The sequence below is a fragment of the Equus asinus genome, chromosome 1 (genome assembly GCF_041296235.1).
Source record: "Equus asinus isolate D_3611 breed Donkey chromosome 1, EquAss-T2T_v2, whole genome shotgun sequence".
Classification (NCBI taxonomy): Eukaryota; Metazoa; Chordata; class Mammalia; order Perissodactyla; family Equidae; genus Equus; species Equus asinus.
In genome coordinates this window covers 149231192-149251471 of record NC_091790.1, presented here as the reverse complement: position 1 = coordinate 149251471, position 20280 = coordinate 149231192, and the positions used below count along the sequence as shown (strand labels likewise).

General features: G+C 35.1%; 1 long non-coding RNA gene across 2 annotated transcripts in view; it reads left to right on the top strand.

Annotated features, from left to right (window-relative positions):
* Positions 1-4629, top strand: part of LOC123283902 (uncharacterized) — a 72497-nt gene extending 67868 nt beyond the window's left edge. Inside the window, exon 6 of one of the 2 annotated variants that reach the window (XR_006524671.2) lies at positions 4493-4629. This is a non-coding gene — a long non-coding RNA (uncharacterized lncRNA). Of the gene's footprint in view, positions 1-1862; positions 3096-4492 lie in introns of those variants that run through there. The other variant, XR_011503303.1, reaches the window with a different exon arrangement.
* Positions 4630-20280: the final 15651 nt, after the last annotated feature.

The window sequence follows — 20280 nt, the reverse complement described above, 5'->3', positions numbered from 1 at the left end:
ACTATTTTTCTTCCTGATGTCATTATAATAGTGATATCTTTCTCTGCTTAATATATACCAGTTTATCTTTTGCTGTCTTAACCTTTCTGTGTCTTTAGGCTTTAGGTAGCTCGAGTACATAGCATAGCTAGATTTTTAAAATCCAGTTTGGCAATATTTCTTCATTAATGAATTTAGTCCAAATACTTCCACTGTAACAAGTAGTATTTTATATCTGTTCTGCTATCCTATTTTGTACATTTAATTTCCTAGTTTTCCTCTATTTTTATTTTCTTTTGATTTCTGTTGCATTGACTGAAGCTTTTATCCCGTCTACTAGTTTGGAAGTTAGTCATTATTATTATTTTTTTTTTTTTAGTGCTTACTCTATTTTTTTAAATAACAGCTTTCTTGAGATAAATTCACATGCCATAAAAATCACCCACTTAAAGTGTGCAATTCAGTGACTTTTAGTATAATCAAAGAGTTGTACAACCATCAAAACAATCTAAGTTTGGTATATTTTTATCACCTCAAAAAGAACTTCTGTATCCATTAGCATTCACATCCTATCTCTTGCACCCACTAGTACTTGTCAACCACTAAGCTGTGTTCTGTCTTTTTAAATTTGCCTAATCTTGACATTTCATATAAATAAATCATGCAATATATTGTCTTTTGTGACTGGTTTCTTTTGCTTAGAGTAATATTTTCACTCAGCACAGTGAACAAAGTTCATCTATATTGTAGCATGTATCAGTACTTCATTCCTTTTTATGCCCAAATAATATTCCACTGAGTGGATATAACATACTTAGCCATTCATCAGTTGATGGACATTTAGATTGTTTCCACTTTTTGGCTGTTATGAATAAGGCTGCTATGAACATTTATGCACAAGTTTTTGTGTGGACATATGTCTTTATTTCTCTTGGCATATACCTACAAGTGTAATTTTTGGGTCATATGGAAATACTATATTTAACATTTTAAGGATCTGAAAAATTGTTTTCCAAAGGGGCTATACCATTTTACAATCTCACAGCAACGTATGAAAGGTCTTATTTCTCCACGATCTTGCCAACACTAATTATTGTCATTATGATTATGACAATCCATGTGGACTGAAGTCATAGCAGTTTTTATTTTCATCACTCTAATGGTTAATAAAGTTGAGTATCTTTTCATGTGCTTATTGGCTATGCATATATTTTTGTTAGAGAGATGTCTATTCAGATGCTTTGCCCATTTTTAATTGGATAGCCTTTAATTGTTGAGCTGTAAAAGATTACATATTCTGGACACAAGTCCCTTATCAGACACGCAATTTTTGCTATCTTAATGGTGTTGTTTGAAGCACAGAAGTTTTACTTTTGATGATGTTCAATTTACCTATTTTTTTATTTTGTCACATGCATTTGTTGGCATAATTCAGAAACCATTGCCTAACCCCAAATCATGAAGATTGACTCCTAAATCTTCTAAGAGTTTTATAGTTTTAGCTCTTACATTTAGGTTTGTGATTCATTTTTGTGCTTGTTGTCAGGTAGGGGTCCAACTTTATTCTTTACATGTGGATATCCAGTTGTTCCCACATCATTTGTTGAAAGATTCTTATTTCCCCATTGAATTGTTGTGGCACCCTTGTTGAAAAATTCAACTACAAATGTGTGGATTTATTTCTAGACTCTTAATTCTATTCCATTCATCTATATGTCTATCTTTATGCCAGTATCACACTGTTTTGATTACTATAACTTCATAGTAAGGTTTGAAATTGGGGAGCATGAATCTTGCAACTTTATTCTATTTTAAGATTGTTTTGGCTATTCAAAGTCTCTTGTTTTCTATATGAAGTTTAGGGGGATTATTTCTCTCTATAGAACCATTTGGGGAGTGTTGTAAATGAATATTGACCCCTGAAGAATACGTCCACATTCTAACCCCAGAATCTGTGAATAAGACCTTACTTGAAAAAGGATCTTTGCAGATGTAATTAAGGATCTTGAGGTAAGATCATCCTGGATTATCCAAGTGAGCCTTCAATACAATCACAAGCATTCCTGCAAGAGGTGAGAAAGGAGAAGACACAGGCAAGCGGAAGGAAAAGACATATGAGGATGAAGACAGACATTGAAGTTATGCAGCCATAAGCCAAGGATTTCCTGGAGCAACCAGAAGCTGAAAGAAGCAAGAACGGATTGTCCTCTACAGACTTCAGAGCGGGTGCTGTCCTATGAACACCTTGAGTTTGGACTGCTGGCCTCCAAAATTGTGAGAGAATGAATTTCTGTAGTTTTAAGCCACCAAACATGGTAATTTGTTATGTCAGCCGTAGGAAACTAAGCCAGAGAGTATGATCATCTTAACAGTACTATGTTTTCCTATTTGTGAATATGTAATGTCTTTCCACTTATTTATCTATCTTCTTTAATTTCCTTCAACAATGTTTTGTAGTAGATTTTATTTTACAAGTCTTGCATTTCTTTTGTTAAATTTAATCATAGGTGTATTATTCTTCTAGATGCTACTGTATATTGTTTTCTTAATTTCATTTTCAAATTGTTTGTTAGTTGTATATATAAATACAACCAATTTTTGTATATGGATCCTGTATTCTGCCACCTTGCTGAAACTAGTGCCTACAGTTTTCATTTTTTTGATTCCTTAGGATTGCCAGTATACATTATCATGTCATCTGTTCACAAAGATAATTTTATTTTTCCTCTCCCTATCTAGATGCCTTCTATTGTTTTTCTTGCCTAATTGCCTTTGATAAAACATCCAGTATGGTGTTGGACAGAAGTGGAGAGTGGACATCCTTGTCTTGTTCCTGATCTTAGGACAGCTTTCTGTGTTTCACCATTAAGTAGAATGTTAGCTGTGGGTTTTTCATAGATACCTTTTATAAATTTAAGGAGGTTGCCTTCTCCTAGTTTGTTGTGTGCTTGTAGCATGAAATGGTGTTTGGTTTATCGTACACTTTTTCTGTACCTATTGAGATGATCATGTGATTTTTGTCCTATATTCTATTGATAAAGTCTTTATTAAAATTTATTTTGGGGAGTTAAAGCAACCATGAATTCCTAAAATAAATTCCATTTGGCCTTGATGTATAATCGGTGTTATTGTTATTATTCTTTTTATACATTAGATTCAGTTTGGTAGCATTTTGTTGAGAATCTTGCATCTCTATAGGAAATATTGATCTGTTGTCTCCTTTTCTCATGACGTCTTGTCTGGTTTTGGTATTCGGTTAATACTGGCCTCACAAAGTTGGGAAATATTCCTTCCTCTACTTTTTAGACGAGTTTGTGAGGAATTGGTATTAATTCTTTAAATATTTGGTAGAATTTACCTGTAAAGCCATTTAGGCCTAGGCTTTTCTTGGTGTATAGGCTTTAAATTACTAATTCAATCTCTTTACTTACTATAGGTATGTTCAGATTTTCCAATACTTGAGTCAGTTTCAGTAATTTGTGGTTTTCTAAGAATTTGTACATTTCATCTCCCTCATTTGTTGCTGTACAATTGTTCATTGTATTCCCTTATAATTTTTTTTTTCTGTAAGGTGGTAGTGATGCCCCCTCTTTTCTTCCTAATTTTAGTAATTTGCTTTTTCTCTTTTCTTTTTTTTTCTTCATTAAGTTAAGGAAGCTAATGATTTGTCAATTTTGTTGATTTTTTTCAAGGAACCAACTTTTGGTTTCATTGATTTTCTCTATTGATTTTCTCTTTTCTGTTTTATTTAGTTTTACTCTAGTCTTTATTTTTTCTTTCCTTCTGGTTTTTGTGGGCATAGTTTGCTCCTTTTTCCCCCAGTTTCTTCATGTGGCAAGTTATTTGATACCTTTCTTTATTCTAAATAAAGCATTTATAAATTTTCCTGTAAGCACTTTTTTAGTCGCACGTGTGCCCTAGAACAATTTTCAGATACTTTAAATGGTTGTTTTTTATAATTTTCACCAATTAGGATTGTTTCACCAGGGAGTGGGTCTAGAGCCCTTCAAACTACCATTTCTGAAGTGCTTCATTATTTTTATAAGCCAGGAAATTATAAGCCAGGAAATATGGTTATTTTTAAGTTATCATGATTGCTACTAACAAATCAAGTATAAGGAAAGGAATATGGCAATTATATGTTACTAAAGTTGCATCTTGACTAACCTCATTTTGTCTAAGGGAGCATAAGCTCGTTTACCCGAACTATGCTTCCTAGTCAGCATCAGACACTTATTCAAATCACTTTTACTCTTAAAGCCTGGACATGCCACTTTGGGTTTAGCTGTGTAAAAGAATTCACATAGTAAAAGCTGAAGATTGTAATTCCATATTTTTTCATCTCCAAACTATATTTTATCTAAGTATCTCTAAAAACAGATGATATTGCTTGAGTACTGTCTTTGCCATATAATTAAATCTGCATTAGGTTGTAGCTGAAAAAACAAAAAACAGAAATGAAAGAGTGACTAATTGCTTTATTTTACTTCCTTCTTGTGTATTTAAATTTCAGGATAGAAGAGACCCTAGTTAGCAGCTTGAGAAGATGGAAAAAGAAAAGTGGGACAGAATGAAGATAAAAGAGTGGCTAATTATTGAAGTAAGGTTCTAGAGGAGGCAATTCAGGATGGAATCACGGCATCAGTAAAAGCATTAACCTTAGAAAGAACTCAGACAAGATTTTCACATGGGGATGAGCCCATTTTGAAGGTTCTTGGACTAATACATCAGTAAATTTAATAATCTACAAGAAGTAAGACGATAAACTAGAATTTGGAGCAAATATAAAGTTTCAGTAGTTGGTGGTAAAAATGTTATAGAGAGTCCATTTGACATGAAGAAAAGGATTAAAGGACAGCAGTGAAGATATGGCTAAGTTTAAAATAGTATGAGTTTGCTTGACCTTCATTTATATGCTTTTGTCACATCATCTGGTATTACTCCTGGCAATCCAGAGTAGAAACGGATAAAGAAGATAAGTGTTGGAGATTTTCCTGATTGGTAGGCTAGAGTTCCAAGCAAAATCAACCCTGGATTGACTGGTTGTGGATAATAAAGCAAAGAACAACAAAAGCGAGCTAATGTGTAGTGAGATCACAGAAGGACCAAAGGCTAGAGATCAGGGGCAGGGTTAGGAGCATATTAACTGGAAGTGAGAGAGCAAGCATTTGGAAGGTTGTGACCAATGATAGTTAGAGAACTTGAAGGAATTAAGTAAGATTCAAAAGGTGTTTTTTTCTGAGGATGGCTAGAAGTTGAGCAAAGCTGATGATAACTGGAGTTGGGGGTTTTGTACACCTCCTCAGATTCTCCCAATGGCCTATTTCTAAGGAATCCACCCTCCCTGTAGACCACCAGTGACTTTGTTGGTGTCTTGCCTAGTTCTCAGAGGAGGCTCGAGTCAGATTTAAAAATACTGGGCCGAAGTTGTCCTCATTTCTCACATGCTGAGCCCATCTTTGCCAACTCATTTCTGGATTTCAATAAAATGCCACACTACCTGCTTCCTGCACAGCCAGACAAGGCAACAGAAGAGTGCAGGGAAGTCAACTGTCTAGGGGGAAACTTTGACCAGTGGGAAGTGTGAGTCAAAAGGTGCCAGGCAGATACATTTCCCTTTCTTTGTCTTTTTGGAAAATATTTTGAATTACAGCCTTTGCTTGCAATCTTCACGAAAAATTCCTGCATGCCAGAAGAACATATCTACTGAGTACCCTACTACGTCTTTCTACAGCTGGTTGAGAAGAGTTGCTAGTGCAATAACCCACTGTGTTTCATTGTTTTGCATCTCTCCTTGCCTTACTATCATTTTTCCATATTATCATTGCCCTAAGCTTGTACTTCTTCAATAAAGGTGAACATTATGATCATTGCCTAAGGCTCTGCTTTCTAAAAAACATACATTAAAACATGACATTTTGGTGGGGGAAGTATCATTATAAATGTGGGTAGGGTCAAAATGTAAGAGAATTCTATTAATCAAATAAAAATTCTATGAATCGAATTCAGAGGACGGTAGAAACAATAGACTTAGAAGAATAAGATGACTTATAGATGGTCATAAAGAGTCAGCAACTCTGAAAACAAACAATGTGACATGGAAATATGATAATGAGTGTTTAGAAGAAAGGCTGAAAAAGCAGTGGTCTCAGAGACACTGAGTTGAAGTGTTCTTACTTAAGAACGTGCAATCATCATTTGAAGACATTTACAATAATCCCAGTATTATGGGACAAGGAAAATATCCAAAAGAACATACATGCATACATACACGTTCACACATACAAATGTCTTAAAGAAAAGTTTTAGATGAAAAAGTTTATCATTGCATTTTTATTGAATAATTTAAAATCAATTTCATTAATTTTTTTATTCATTCATATAAATCAAACATCTGCTTACATCTATGATGGGCCAGGCACTCTTCTAATGTGCTCAGGATAAATGGGTAAATAAAACATCCTCCAAACCCTGCCCTACAGAGTTTATATTCTAAGAGCAGAAACAGGAAATAGACAAAATAATTCAATAAATTCTAAATGTTAAAGGTAGTAAGTGCTATGGGAAAAATAGAGAAGATAAGGGATATCAAGACTTTTGGAGGGGTTGGAGGGATGGAAGTTTATAATTGTAAATAAGAAAATATTTCAAAAGGTGAAGGAGTGGGCCATGTGGATATAAAAGGGATGAAAATTACAGACAGAAAACATAGCTAGTGCAAAGGCCTGAAGCAGTAGTGTTTTGGGGAAATAGCAAGGATGCTAAAGTGGCTGGATTAGAGCGAGTGATGGGACAGAGGTGAGGGACAGTCAGGCAGCAATGGAGGAGAGACTGATCACATCAGGTTTTGTGAGCCATTACAAGCACTTTGGCTGTTACTGTAAGGAAAACTGGGAGCCTCTGTAGAGTTTCGAGAAGAGAAGGGCCATAGAGTGATTCCATTTCATCAAGGTTACCCTGGATGTGTGTCGAAAAGACATAAAGAGATTGTAAAGGCTGTAAACAAAAGCAAGCAGACCAGGCAGCAACAGCAGTAGTGTAGTTGAAACATGGGCCAATTCAGGCCACAGCATTAGCAATGGAGGTGCTTGAGAAGAGACTGAATTCTGGATACGTGTTGAAAACAGAGCCTATAGGATGATCTAATTGGAAGTAGGGGTGTGACAGAAACCAAGAAGTGAAGAAATGACTCCAAAACTTTGGGCTTGAACAACTGGAAAGATGGAGTTGGCATCAGTCGGGATGGGTAAGACTCTGGTTGGAGCAGGTTTTAGACAAAAGATGAGTTTGGTTTCGAACTTTTTCAGTCTGATGTCTTTTGGACATCTAAGTGGAGACAAAAGGAGGAGTTAGGTATATGAGTCTTGAGCAAGGGTCAGCAAACTTTTTTTGTAAACGGCTAGATAGTAAATATTTTATTAGACTTTGTGGGCCAGACCTTCTCTGTCACAACTACTCTGCCATTGGACAGCCACAGACAATATGCAAAAGAATTGGCAAGACTATGTTCCAATAAAACTTTATCTACACAAACAAGTTGTAGCCAAATTTGGCCTGAGGGTATCTTGTTTGCTAATTCACAATCTGGAGTTTGGGAGAGAGATCTGAATTAGAGAAATATACTTGGGAGTTATAATATAAATATTTCTAAGGCCATGCTAGTTTGATGTAATAATATCATTCTGCATTTGATATTTGTGCTTTTCCCTTTGCTGTAAATGATAATTGCTTTTTCTAAACTATACATCTATTTTCTTTGAAAGAAGCCTGCAAACAACTATGAAAAAGTCAATCGGTTCAATAAAAAAGAAAAACCTCAATGAAAACAAACTTTATAAAAAGAATACTCATCACTAAATACGAGTGTGCCAAGCATGCATCAATATTTAGCCTGCTTGCAACTGGCATATGAAATTGAGCATGAGGAAGGCTGTGCTATTCTTAGCCAATCTACAGGCACATTAATTTAATACATAGAAATAACAGGGACTAAAATGTATTGTCATACATCATATTCACAATAATTGGAAAATACCATAGATACTGTGAAAAAAATATGATTTGAACAAAAAATAACTGCCAGCTGTGAACTAATTCTTCAAGGCAGTCCTGCTTTCATAGCCAGAGTTGCTTTAGAAATAAACAAATAAAAAAACTTTAGGACAAAAGAACGATGTAATATTAATGATAAAGAAGGATTTGGTTGAGTCAACAGGATGTTTAACAACCAAACATAATATACATTCTTTCCTAATGACTTAACAAAGAGAAAAGTACTACCAAAAACATTCTTGTAGGTACGGAAAAATTATCAAATCTCAGTAACGGATATTAAAACGACGACATGGAAACACAATATTAGGAAAACTGAGAAAGGCCAAAATGTTTATGTCTGGTTTAGATTTGGAGTTATAACAATGCGAGAGAGCCTGAGAGCTGGGGAAAGGACCATTTCTACATGAGTAATAGAAGAGAATAGCCATGTTTCTCAACCTTTTTATTATTATCGTCTCCCCTATGGAGAGTTTTTAGAATTTTTCTTCCTAATTGCAGCCCCCTAAGAAATTTTACTACCTCAAATACCCTGTATACATGTTTATGTACTGGGACATAAGACATAAACTGTGTGGAGAGCCACAAGGCATTTTAGTATCTAAGATTTTGCCCCCTGAAGAATTAATGCTCCCCCCAACCTATCAGGGGTGATATTGCCCCCTTGAGAATGACTGCTTTAAAGGATGGACTATCCTTACATCAAATTTACATGATTCAAAGCTTTTTCTGAAATGCTTTGGCTGGTGAGGGCAGCTGGTGAAGCCATGATAGGGCGCTGGATTGCAGGAGTGCAGCCAAAGAAATACTTTTCTTTGCTTTTGCTATACTTATTTCCCACCAGTCATTATTCTGCTGAAACCTAATTTGACTGTGGGGCATGGAAATGTATAAAAAAGAAATAACAAAGAAAAAGAGGGAAAAACCCCACTCTTACCTAAGTATCTCAATTTTAGGGAAATATGGATAGGGAAAAATGAGTACCAAATATAAAGTGAAAATTTCAGAAGAAATATTCTCATAACATAATGGATACAATTAATATCACAACTAAAGATCAAGTTAAATGTTACTTCCACTTCACAAAGCTGCTTCATCTACCAAGATCCTTTGGTAGCTAAGATCAGCATGAGTTATAGAATTAGTCTCAGTCTGGTTTCGTGAGATAGTCTGTGTCAGTATCTCGGTTTCCAGGTCTCAAGCAAATCTTGAATTGGGATTTTAAGACATAAAAACCACTACAGGAAACTACTGGAAAAACGGTCTTTGGTATCTCTATCTGAATTATGATTATCTTGAATTCTTGAAATGCACTGTCTTTGCAGAAAAGATAGTGGGTTTGAAAGTGTCAAATTAATAAACAGAAACGTCATTAAATTGGAGTCAGGAGGCCAAAAGGGAAAGGACTCACACCCTACACCTTACATCCTACTGGATAACAGAGCCCTACAAGAAAAAGAAAGACTTCCTCTTCTTGACCATCAAGCTCAGCCAATGAGAGACTGCCACAATTCAGGCAACAAAAAGCCACTACACCTCAAACTCTTCGCTTACAATACCCCTCCTAACTTCCTCTTCCCCTCTCTATAAGAGTTTCTCCTCCTTTGCTGCTGGGGGACTCACTTGTGGCTTGCCATGGTTGCAGACCCCAAATTGCGATTCTTTGCTGATCCTGAATAAACCCCATTTTTGCTGGAGAAATAACTGGCTGTCTCTTTGTTTAAGGGCAATGAAAGCAATAATTTGAAGGCAACTTCACAGCTTCTTAACAGAGGCCCTTGTCCATCTTTCCACATTGCGGGCTGGGGGCTGGGGGAGGAGAGACAGATGGGGGAGGGCTATTTCCCAGGGCTGAAAATGGTAGCATGACTCATAGGATCTAAGCAAACCCTGTGAGTGAATTCTATGAAAAATAAATGAGTAATACTCTGATTTTGTTTCTATAAAAGTCAGTTGCTGCAATCACTATGATAAATTCTGATTATTTAATTCTATGCCCCATTTACATCCTGTGGTCAACTCAAATTGTACGTGTGCTCTATAATGTTTAGTGTTATGTGACCAAACTGGTTTATATGGAAAAGTTTGTTTTAATGAAAATGAAAAATGTGTTTGGCACTCAGATTTTTATTCCAATAACTCCTTGAACTCCTGAGGACTTTCCTCAGAAAGTCAACATACAAACATAATGCTGCATGTCTTCTTTTTTGTCCAGAAAGAGAGAGGTTGCAAAATGATAACAATATGTTAATTGGACATAAGGAAGCCGGAAAAAAATTCATGAGGATAGTAATGAAGAGGGAGAGTTTTCCCATTACCCATCAGCTGTGCGTCTGGAATGTGACTTCTTTGGAACTCTTATGCAACATTGTCGTACATCCAAATGATGTTCATTGTTTTTAAAAAGTGAACAAGTTATAACAATTGTGAACTATAGCTTTGAACTAAGCTCCTTTATTGCAAGGTTAATGTTTAACTAGTTTTAAATTTCCCGGGAGAGGCAGTTATTGAAAGCTACATTTCTATAAGAAAGTTTCAGTCGATCAGTTCATTCAGCCCAGCACCCATCCAAGCCCTATTCCTCCTTTAATCCTTCTCAACAACATTTCCCCATTCCCTATAAGAGAAAATCCAAGCCACTCCTCGGCTTGAAAGAGGAGACACTTCCCAATCTAAACCCCATTTAACCTTAAAAGGGAATCTCCATTGAATGCTAAGCTGTGCCCAGTGCCAACTTGTCTGCACATGTGGGAAACCCTGGCAGGACAGTCTTCTGGGAATCAATTCACTAGTTTCATCCAGGTGCCCCAGAGGGATCTCCCTCCAAGGAAAGGGTATTTTAGGCAGAGAAATTACCCCAATAACAGAATCTCATTTGTGAGTGCATCCTAGTATCTGTTAACCTTGTTCACAGCGTGGACTCACTTCTGAATATTAGGAGAGATGAGACTGAAAGTAAAAATGGAAGAATTGTGTTCACTAATAACTCTGTGAAACTTTGATGCACAAGGAAACGCTCTGTTGATTTCCATTAGGTCAAAGATTCTCTTTGAATATCCTGGGTTTAGCACATATTAAGTATTTAATAAGTATAGAAATAAATGATGAATCAATGATGAAATGAATGAGTAAATGAATTCTAGAAAATACACTCATAAAATCTATGATATGAATGTGTCCTCAGATGCTAGTGTCTTTTTAAAATTTCTCCCGTAAAACTTAGCATTTTGATATTTCATAAACAAGTATCAATATAAGCTAAAAACTATTCACTCACGTTTTAAAAAACAAATGGCTTTTCTCTTTCTTCTTAAGACACTAATATTTTGATTAGATTCATGTACAGTACTGTGGTGCATCCCCATGTAGTTAGTCTGAAACTTTCATTCAGCAGAAGTAGCTTAAAGAATCCTCTTTCTCTTAGAATTCTCAGTTTGCATTGTGTAAATGTGAAGTGCCATAAATTTAACCTTCTCACAGTCCTTCCAGGCATTTACTTGAAGTATTATCTAGAATATGAAGGGCAAAATGTTTCCAAGCCACTAAATGACAAAAAACTCAACTGAAGTTAGAAAATTCCTGGCAAACCAAATATTTAAATGTCAAATATAAGTTGCTACCCAACATAAATTCAATGTTTGAAGAGAGTTTTAAATTTCTTGTTTAAATGTTATCCCTGTTCCCTCAATACACACTTTTTTTCTGGGGTGGGGGTGGGGGTGGTGGTGTTCTTCTTAGCTTTAGTTACAGGTCTGGGGCCTGCAGTTAGATCCTGTGCTTAGTCAATTTTATGCCTATATTTATTTCATCTGTCTTCCAAAGTTCCAGTGAATCATGAGGGTATTTCTAAACAAATCCAACAAATATATTTATATTCTATTCTTGTTAAGTATTTATTGCACATACCCAATGATTTACTGTATGCTTGGATGACAAACATTTGGTAAATATGGTTATCTCACAAAAAATCATTGATACTTTTTCATTTTCTAGATAGACTGTATCTTTATTATAATTTGCAAGAGTATAATTTGTAACATATTTGGGAGGAAAAACAGCTCAATATAAAATATTTTTGCATCTAAAATTACTCTTAAATGGAATTAACAATAATTGAATGTTATTAAAATGGTGTATGATGAATAATTTCAGAAGCCGCTTAATTTTATAAGGAAGGTCATATAATACATAGTTTCTGCTCTGCTATCTAATTATTACAGAAGGTAAATTTGACAATGCCAGTCAACTTGGAATTTAAGTTTTGTTTTTGATCATCATCAATTATATATTTCTGTATATTGGAGTTAGATGCTAGGATTTCTAAAATGCCAGATGGTTATGATTGACATTAGGAAGTACATTTACTATGACATGAGAATGACTCAGGGGCCCTCAGACAATAGCTACTTTGTCTGTGTCAGTGGCCTCATTGTTTCCATTAAATAGCCGTTTACAGTGTGCGATGAAATGTATGATGAAATGTATGCCATGATACATTGTGGCTAGAAATGCCTTTGTTCTCTGTTAGAGTAGGCAAATCTCTTCTACAGTAGAGTACTGTCATTTTTATAATCCTAGTAAAGTCAAATGAAAAATAGAATCTACTTCAAGTCATCAAAGAGTGATGTTAATATTCTGCAGTGACAAAAAAGGGAATTATATTATTTTGCCCATAAATCAAACAGCTGCTAGATTCCTATCTGAATTTTTCATTTTAAAAACACTATATCATATATAATATTTTGGAAGCTGAAACACTAGTTAGTTAAATTCATATGGGACCTATTCATCTTCCAGCTGACAGAGCTCAAGAGTCAGAGCTCAAGAGTCAAACAGGTTAGAAATAATACTATATGGATTATCAATTCAAAGTAATGCTATATTCTTTATTACTGACCTCTAGTGTTTGTCACTTCAGTAGCTATTAAACTAAAGGCATTCTAACTGCTATAAAGATGCTCCATGATTATTAATTATAATTAATCATTACAACTTTAGTTTTAATTATGTTAATAATTTCAAGTAGTTATAGTCTAGTAAATGGCCTAGAAAATAATTGTTTTCCAGAATTTAAAACTGTTCAACCAGACATTTTCTTATCATCACTCAAGACTTTTTTCTATTAAGTAGAGGAATATTTATAAATACTGTTCATGCAGAGTTTATTCACAAATACATTTTTTAGGAACAAACAAAGTTTGCTCTATAGCACCAATCTTTTCCTTAAGGCTCTATTCTGAGTTTTGTGTTATCCTGTGCTAAATTTTCCAAGGATAAGGAGGAGAATCTGGTACCCGAAATATATGTTGCTCCAAACAGACACTCAAATAGGTCTTCCCTCAGGAATGCCCTCATCTGAAATTTCCCCTCTGCTGCTGCCCATTAGAGTAGAAAAGCCCAGCAGAAGTGTTTCTGGGAATAGGAAGTAAATGCCTCCCAAGAAAGACTAAGAGGTCTTTGCTTTGGGCTTACCTTTGTTCCCAGTTGTGGTAGAAAGTCATAGAGACTTCCTGAAACAATATTTTGTAATCTTTAAAAAATCTTTCCTCTTAGGACACGTTGACATTATTTTTCCTGATGCTGTTTGAACTACTGTCCTAGAAACCTCCCTCAAAAGTCAATTATGTTTCCTCTCTATTCATTCACTCACTCATTCATTTGTCCTGCAAACATGGAGTCTGCTAAGACAAATGGATGAGTTAATATCTCTGACCTGGAAGAACTCAGTCTCATCTCCTTTTTTCCATAGTCTCTCTCAGCAGCCCCACCACGCTTTTAAGAAATTAGGAGAATAAGAAGTAGTGATGACACTCTAAGTCTCTCAATTTAGTCCCAACTTGTTAGATCCAACCACAAACCATGTATGTTAAGGTAGTGCTCAGTTTTCGTCACCTTCAGGAAACAATTCTGAGAATTAGCACCGTATTGCTTAAGAAACATTGTTTTTGATGCTTCGTTAGTGAACCTCAGAACTGAAACTGAGTCATCGATAAAGATTCAGGGTTTGCAGCCAGGGTCCCACATCTGTCTCATCTCTACCTTATTAGCCATTTCTTCTGCCACGCTCAAGGTCAGGTTCTCACCTGTCACTTAGACACTCAGACTTCAATACACATAGAACCACCTGGGGGACTTGTTAGCAACAAAGATTCCTGAGCCCCACCACCTATCAACTGAATCATAGTCTCAGGAGTTGGGCCCCGTCACTGGCTTTTGAGTTAGCTCCACATATCGTTCTCATGCACACTCATGTTTGAAATCCAGACCTAAAGAGACAACTGCAATGAGCAATGATTTCTTAATTCTCAACTGCGTTTTTAACTATTTCATCTAATTTGCCTTAAGTATCTTTGCTAAAATAGTCTTCTCAAAAATCTTTAATGGCTCCTTGTTGTCTAATGTATTAAGTAAAATGTTCGTTCAATTTTTAGGGATTTCCAGAAGTATAAACATAGCTAAATTTTTAATCTATTGTTCACTCCTAACCTGCCCAAAACCTATGTAGGATTGCTTTGTGTTTCTTAAATATTCACTATCCTTTTCCACTTCTAGCTTTGCTCACTCTGTTTCCTCCTGTTAAATTCTGATCAGTCCTTCAAGTCCATCCTAAATGTTCTCTCCTCCTTAAAGCTTAACTTGGTTCCCCTAATCAGACACAACCTTTCTCCTTCTTTTGAATTCCTCAAATCCTCTACATTTATGTTATGATAATCATCACATTTTGCCTTATATTAATATTTACATTAAAATACTGTAAATTAGTTACGCTTGTACCTGTCATTCTCCCTCTAGCTTATAAAATCCTCAAGGTAAAACATTGTGCCTTATCACTGTTGATACTTGATATGCATTCACCTAAAATGCAGAACAGTTCATAATCTTTTAGTTCTTGATGTTAGCATAAATCTTCTCTATGTTCTGCTGAAATCAAGGACTAAATGTGTATCAATTGTTCTGCATCTCAGGTAAACATATGCTGAGTATAAATTGTGCTTAGCAATTTATTTCTCTTTTTTTTACTCCACCAATCATATCATAATCAGGTATGTTGCTATGTATGGGATGCTTACATTCCTACTTTTCTCTGATAAACTTAAATATTGGTATTTATACTCTATTAGATTTCTAAGTGTTTTCATACATGATGCTGTGAAATCTTGCTATTAAAGAGACTTGTGAAAGCAGAAGAAGGAAAAAATCATGCTGATAAATTCTTAGACACTTTGTTTATAGTATGCTTCTCATTACAGGTTGAAAACCCATACTCTTATTTAAAATTATATAATTAGCTTTCCTAGTGAATTGGAATTAAAAAAAATACCCCTTTCGTGTAAATGTTGAGTGCAAGTTCTTCAGGAGTGGCTTTTTAATGTGGAAGAAAATAAATAAAGGTGCAAGAATGAGTTTATGGCCCAATGTGGAAAGGAACCAGAAACTACAGACAATAAAGGAGAGGAAATGTATTTGAAGAGAAGTGTAAAGTAGTAAAAAATAAATGTTTAGAGGAACAGATTGGTGTAAACCAAAGAATTTTTTTGTTCTGCATTGTTAACTGAAATATTAGCCATAAGACTATTTCTCAAAATAACTAAGCTTTCAAGCCTTGAATTTTCTGCATTTTTTGTACAATCTTAATGAATCTAAAATATCAACCAGGAGATGTACGATGAAGAACAGAAAGCTTCAAGGGGGAGGTTTTATAAAAATGAGTATGTGGAGAAACAGTTAAAAACAAGATATTGAAAAATAAAACAAGCAAAGTGTACATTTAGCTTACTACATAAACATACTTTTAGATAAAATTGAGCTTCAAAATAGATTTATGAAATCGATATTTATTAACATTTCCTTACACCAAGGGTGGAAAGCGCAGGAGTTTAGGGGATAACATCCCACATTGGCATTGCTAAAAGGAGTTTTCTTAAGGAGTGAGAGAAGTAATATAATAATTTCCCTCCTACTCATGAATAGGTTTCCAAGTCATTGTGATACTCTGGCAGTCCACCTCTGAAAAAGATGTAATTGAATGTGGACCAGAGAATAGACGTGCCAAAATGTCTCTGTTCCTCATAACATAAACACCGCATACGTGTGCTAGTTTTCTATTGCTTCTGTAACAAATTCCCACAAATGTACTGGTTTAAAACAAATTTATTGTCTCACAGTTCTATAGATCAGAAGTTCAGTGCAGTGCAGGTCTCTCTCAACTAAAATCAAGATGTATTGACAATACCAATTTCTGGCAAGGATGTGGAGAAGTAGGAACTCTCAATCACTGCTGGTGGGAATATAGAATGGTGCAACCATCTTGAAAGAAAGTTTGGCAGTTTCTTATGAAGCTGAACATAGTCTTACTGTACAATCTATGTATGTAGAATCATGCTCGTAAGTATTTATCTAACCTTGTTTTCTGTACGTCGTGTCCACTGCTTTTATTTTTCATTTTTAACAGCTTTATTTGGGTATAATTGATATACAAATAGCTACACTTTAGATATGTATAATTTGTTGAGTTTGGGCATATACAAACATCTGTGATACCATCACCACAATCAATGTAATAGATATATCCAACACCTCGTCGAGTTTTCTCATGTCCTTTTGTAAGGTTTGTGTGAGTGTGTGTGTGTAGCAACAACATTTAACAGATATTTACCCTCTTAACAAACTTTGAAGTGCACGATACCATATTGTTAACTATAGGCACTATGTTGTTCAGCAGATCTCTGGAACAGATCCATCTACCATAACTGAAACTTTATACTGATTGAATAACAACTCCCCATTTCATCCACCCTCAGCCCTTGGCAAATGCTACTGTATTACTTGTTCTATGATTTTTGACTACTCTAGTTACCTAATATAAGTGGACTCATACAGTATTTGTCCTTCTGTGATGGGTTTATTTCACTTAGAAAAGGTTTTCCAGGTTCATCCATGTTGTCACAAATGGCAGAATTTATTTTAAAAGGCTGAATAATACTCCATTGTATGTATGTACCACATTTTCTTTACCATTTATCTGTCAATGGACACTGGTTGTTTCCATATCTTGGCTATTGTGAATAGAACCACAATGAACATGGGAGTGAAAATCTCTCTTCGAGATCCTGATATCAATTCATGTGGGTAAATATTCAGAAATGGGATTGGTGGATCATACAGTAATTTTATTTTTAATTTCCCGAGGAACATCCATACTTTTTTCATAGCTGTTGCATCATTTTACATTTCTACCAACAGTGCACAAGAGTTCCAATTTTTCCACAAACTCATCAATATTTATTAGCTTTTGTTTTTTTTTTTTAAATAAGAATGCTAACAGATGTGAGGTGATATCTAACTATATTTTTGATTTGACTTTCCCTGATAATTAATGATGTCCAACATCTTTTCATACACCTGTTGGCCATTCACCTGTTGAAGGACATTTTGGTTGCTTCCTCTTCGGCAATAATGAATAAAGCTGCTATAATGATTCACATGGAGGTGTTTGTACGTACGTAAGTTTTCAATTAAGTTAGATAAATGACTGTTCAAGTCCTTTGCCTATTTTTTAAATTGGATTTTTTTTTTTTTTTGGCTGTTGAGCTATAGGAGTTCCTTACATGTTTTTGAAATTAATCCCTTATCAGTTATATAGTTTGGAAATATTTTCTCCCATTCCACAGGTTGCCTTTTCATCCCGTTGATTGATTAACACCAATCCTTCTCAAACTCTTCCTAAAAATTTAAGAAGATGAAAAGTTTCCAAACTCATAAGACCAGCATTACCCTGATTCTAAAACCAGAGAAAGATACTATAAGAAAATAAAATTACAGCCCTATATCCCTGACGAAAATAGATGTAACAATCCTCAACAAAATACTAGCAAACCAAACTCAACAGCCCGTTAAAAGGATCATACACTATGACAAAGTGGGATTTACCCCTAGGATGCAAGGATAGTTCAACATATTCAAATCAAGGTGATACACATTAACAGAATGAAGAATAAAAATAATATGATCATATCAATAGATGTAGAAAAAGTATTTGACAAATTCAATACAATATAAAACACCAAACCAACTAGAAATAAAAAGAATGTACCTTGACATAATAAAGGGCATATATGACAGGCCCACAGCGAACATCATACTCAGTGGTGAAAAGTTGAAAGCTTTTCCTCTAAGATCAGGAGCAAGACAAGGTGCTCACTCTTACCACTTCTATTCAGCATAGTCCTAGAAGTCCTAGCCAGAGCAATTAGGCAAGAAATAAAAGGCATCCAAATCAGAAAGGACCAGATAAAATTATCTCTGTTGGCAGATGACATGATTCTTTATGTAGAAAACCATAAGACTCCACCAAAAAACTATTAGAACTAGTAAATGAATTCAGTAAAGTCACAGGATACAAAATGAACATACAAAAATTAGCTGCATTTCTACACACTAACAATGAAGCATTCACAAAGTAAATTAAGAAAACAACCCTATTTACAATAGCATCAAAAAGAATAAAATATTTAGGATTAAACTTAACTGAGAAGGTGAAAGACTTGTAGACTGAAAACTACAAAACACTGACGAAAGAAATTAAAAGACGCACAATAAATGGAAAGACAGCCTATTTTCACAGATTGGAAAACTTAATATTGTTAAAATGTCCATACTCTCCACAGCAATCTACAGATTCAATACTATCCCCATTAAAATCCCAATGGCATTTTTTATAGAAATAGAAAAAACAATCCTCAAATTTGTACGGAATCACAAAAGCCCCAGAATAGTCAAAGTAATCTTGAAAAAGAGAACAAAGCTGGAGGCATCACACTTGTTAATTTCAAAATATACACTACAGTACATATACAATACAGCTCAGTAATTAAAGCAGTATTGCACTGGCAGAACGACAGATATGTAGACCAACGAAACATCATAGAAAGCCCAGAAATAACCTCATGCATATACAGTCAATTGATCTTTGACAAGGGTGCCAAGAACACACAATGGGGAAAGGATAGGCTTTTCAACAAATGGTACTGGGAAAACTAGATATCCATAAGCACAGAAACGAAACTGGACCTCTCATTACACCATACACAGAAATCAACTCAAAATGGATTAAAGATTTAAACACAAGACCTGAAGCTATAGAACTCCTAGAATAACACACAGGTGAAAAGCTTCTTGACATTGGTCTTGGCAATGATTTCTCAGATATGACACTAAAAGCAGAGACAACAAAAGCAAAAATAAAGTGTGAATACAAACTAAAAATCTTCTGCACAGCAAAGGAAACAATCACAGCATGAAAAGGCAACCTACAGAATGGGAGAAAATATTTGCAAACTATATATATGATAAGAAGTTTATTTCCAATATAGATAAGAAACTCATAACTCAATAGTTTAAAAAAAAACCACAAACAATCTGATTTTAAAAATGGGAAAAGATTTTACCTAAATTATTTGAAAATGTATGTCTGCACAAACACTGGCACATGAATCATTATAGCAGCTTTATTCCTAATCGTCAAAACTGGGAAGTAACTAAAACATCCTTCAATAGTTACATGAAGGAAAAAAGTTGCACAACCATTCAACGGAATACAATTTAGTGATAAGAAGCAATGAGCTGTCAAGTCACGCAGATACATGGATGAATCTGAAATGCATATTGATAAGTGAAAAAAGCCAGTTTGCAAAGGCTACATGTTATAGGGTTTCCTTTTTTTTAAAGATTTTTTTATATTTTTTTTCCTTTTTTTCCCCAAAGCCCCCCTGGTACATAGTTGTATATTCCTCATTGTGGGTCCTTCTAGTTGTGGCATGTGGGACACTGCCTCAGTGTGGTTTGATGAGCAGTGCCATGTCCGCGCCCAGGATTCGAACCAACGAAACACTGGACCGCCTGCAGCGGGGTGCATGAACTTAACCACTCGGCCACGGGGCCAGCCCCAGTTATAGGAATTCATTTATATGACATTCTAGAGAAGATAAAACTATAAAGAGAATGAACAGATCAGCGGTTTTTAGAGGTTGGGGCGTTGTTAAATAGGTGTAATACAGAAGGTTTTATGGTGATTAAACCAGTACATATGGAAATGTAATGGCGGAGACATGGCATTGTGCATTTGTCAAAACCCATAGAGCTTTACTGCACAAAGAATGAACCTTTAAATATGCACATCTAAAAAATATCATTTAAGAAGCCATGGATCTCAAGAGCAAATACAGAATATGACAAAAGAATCTAACAGTA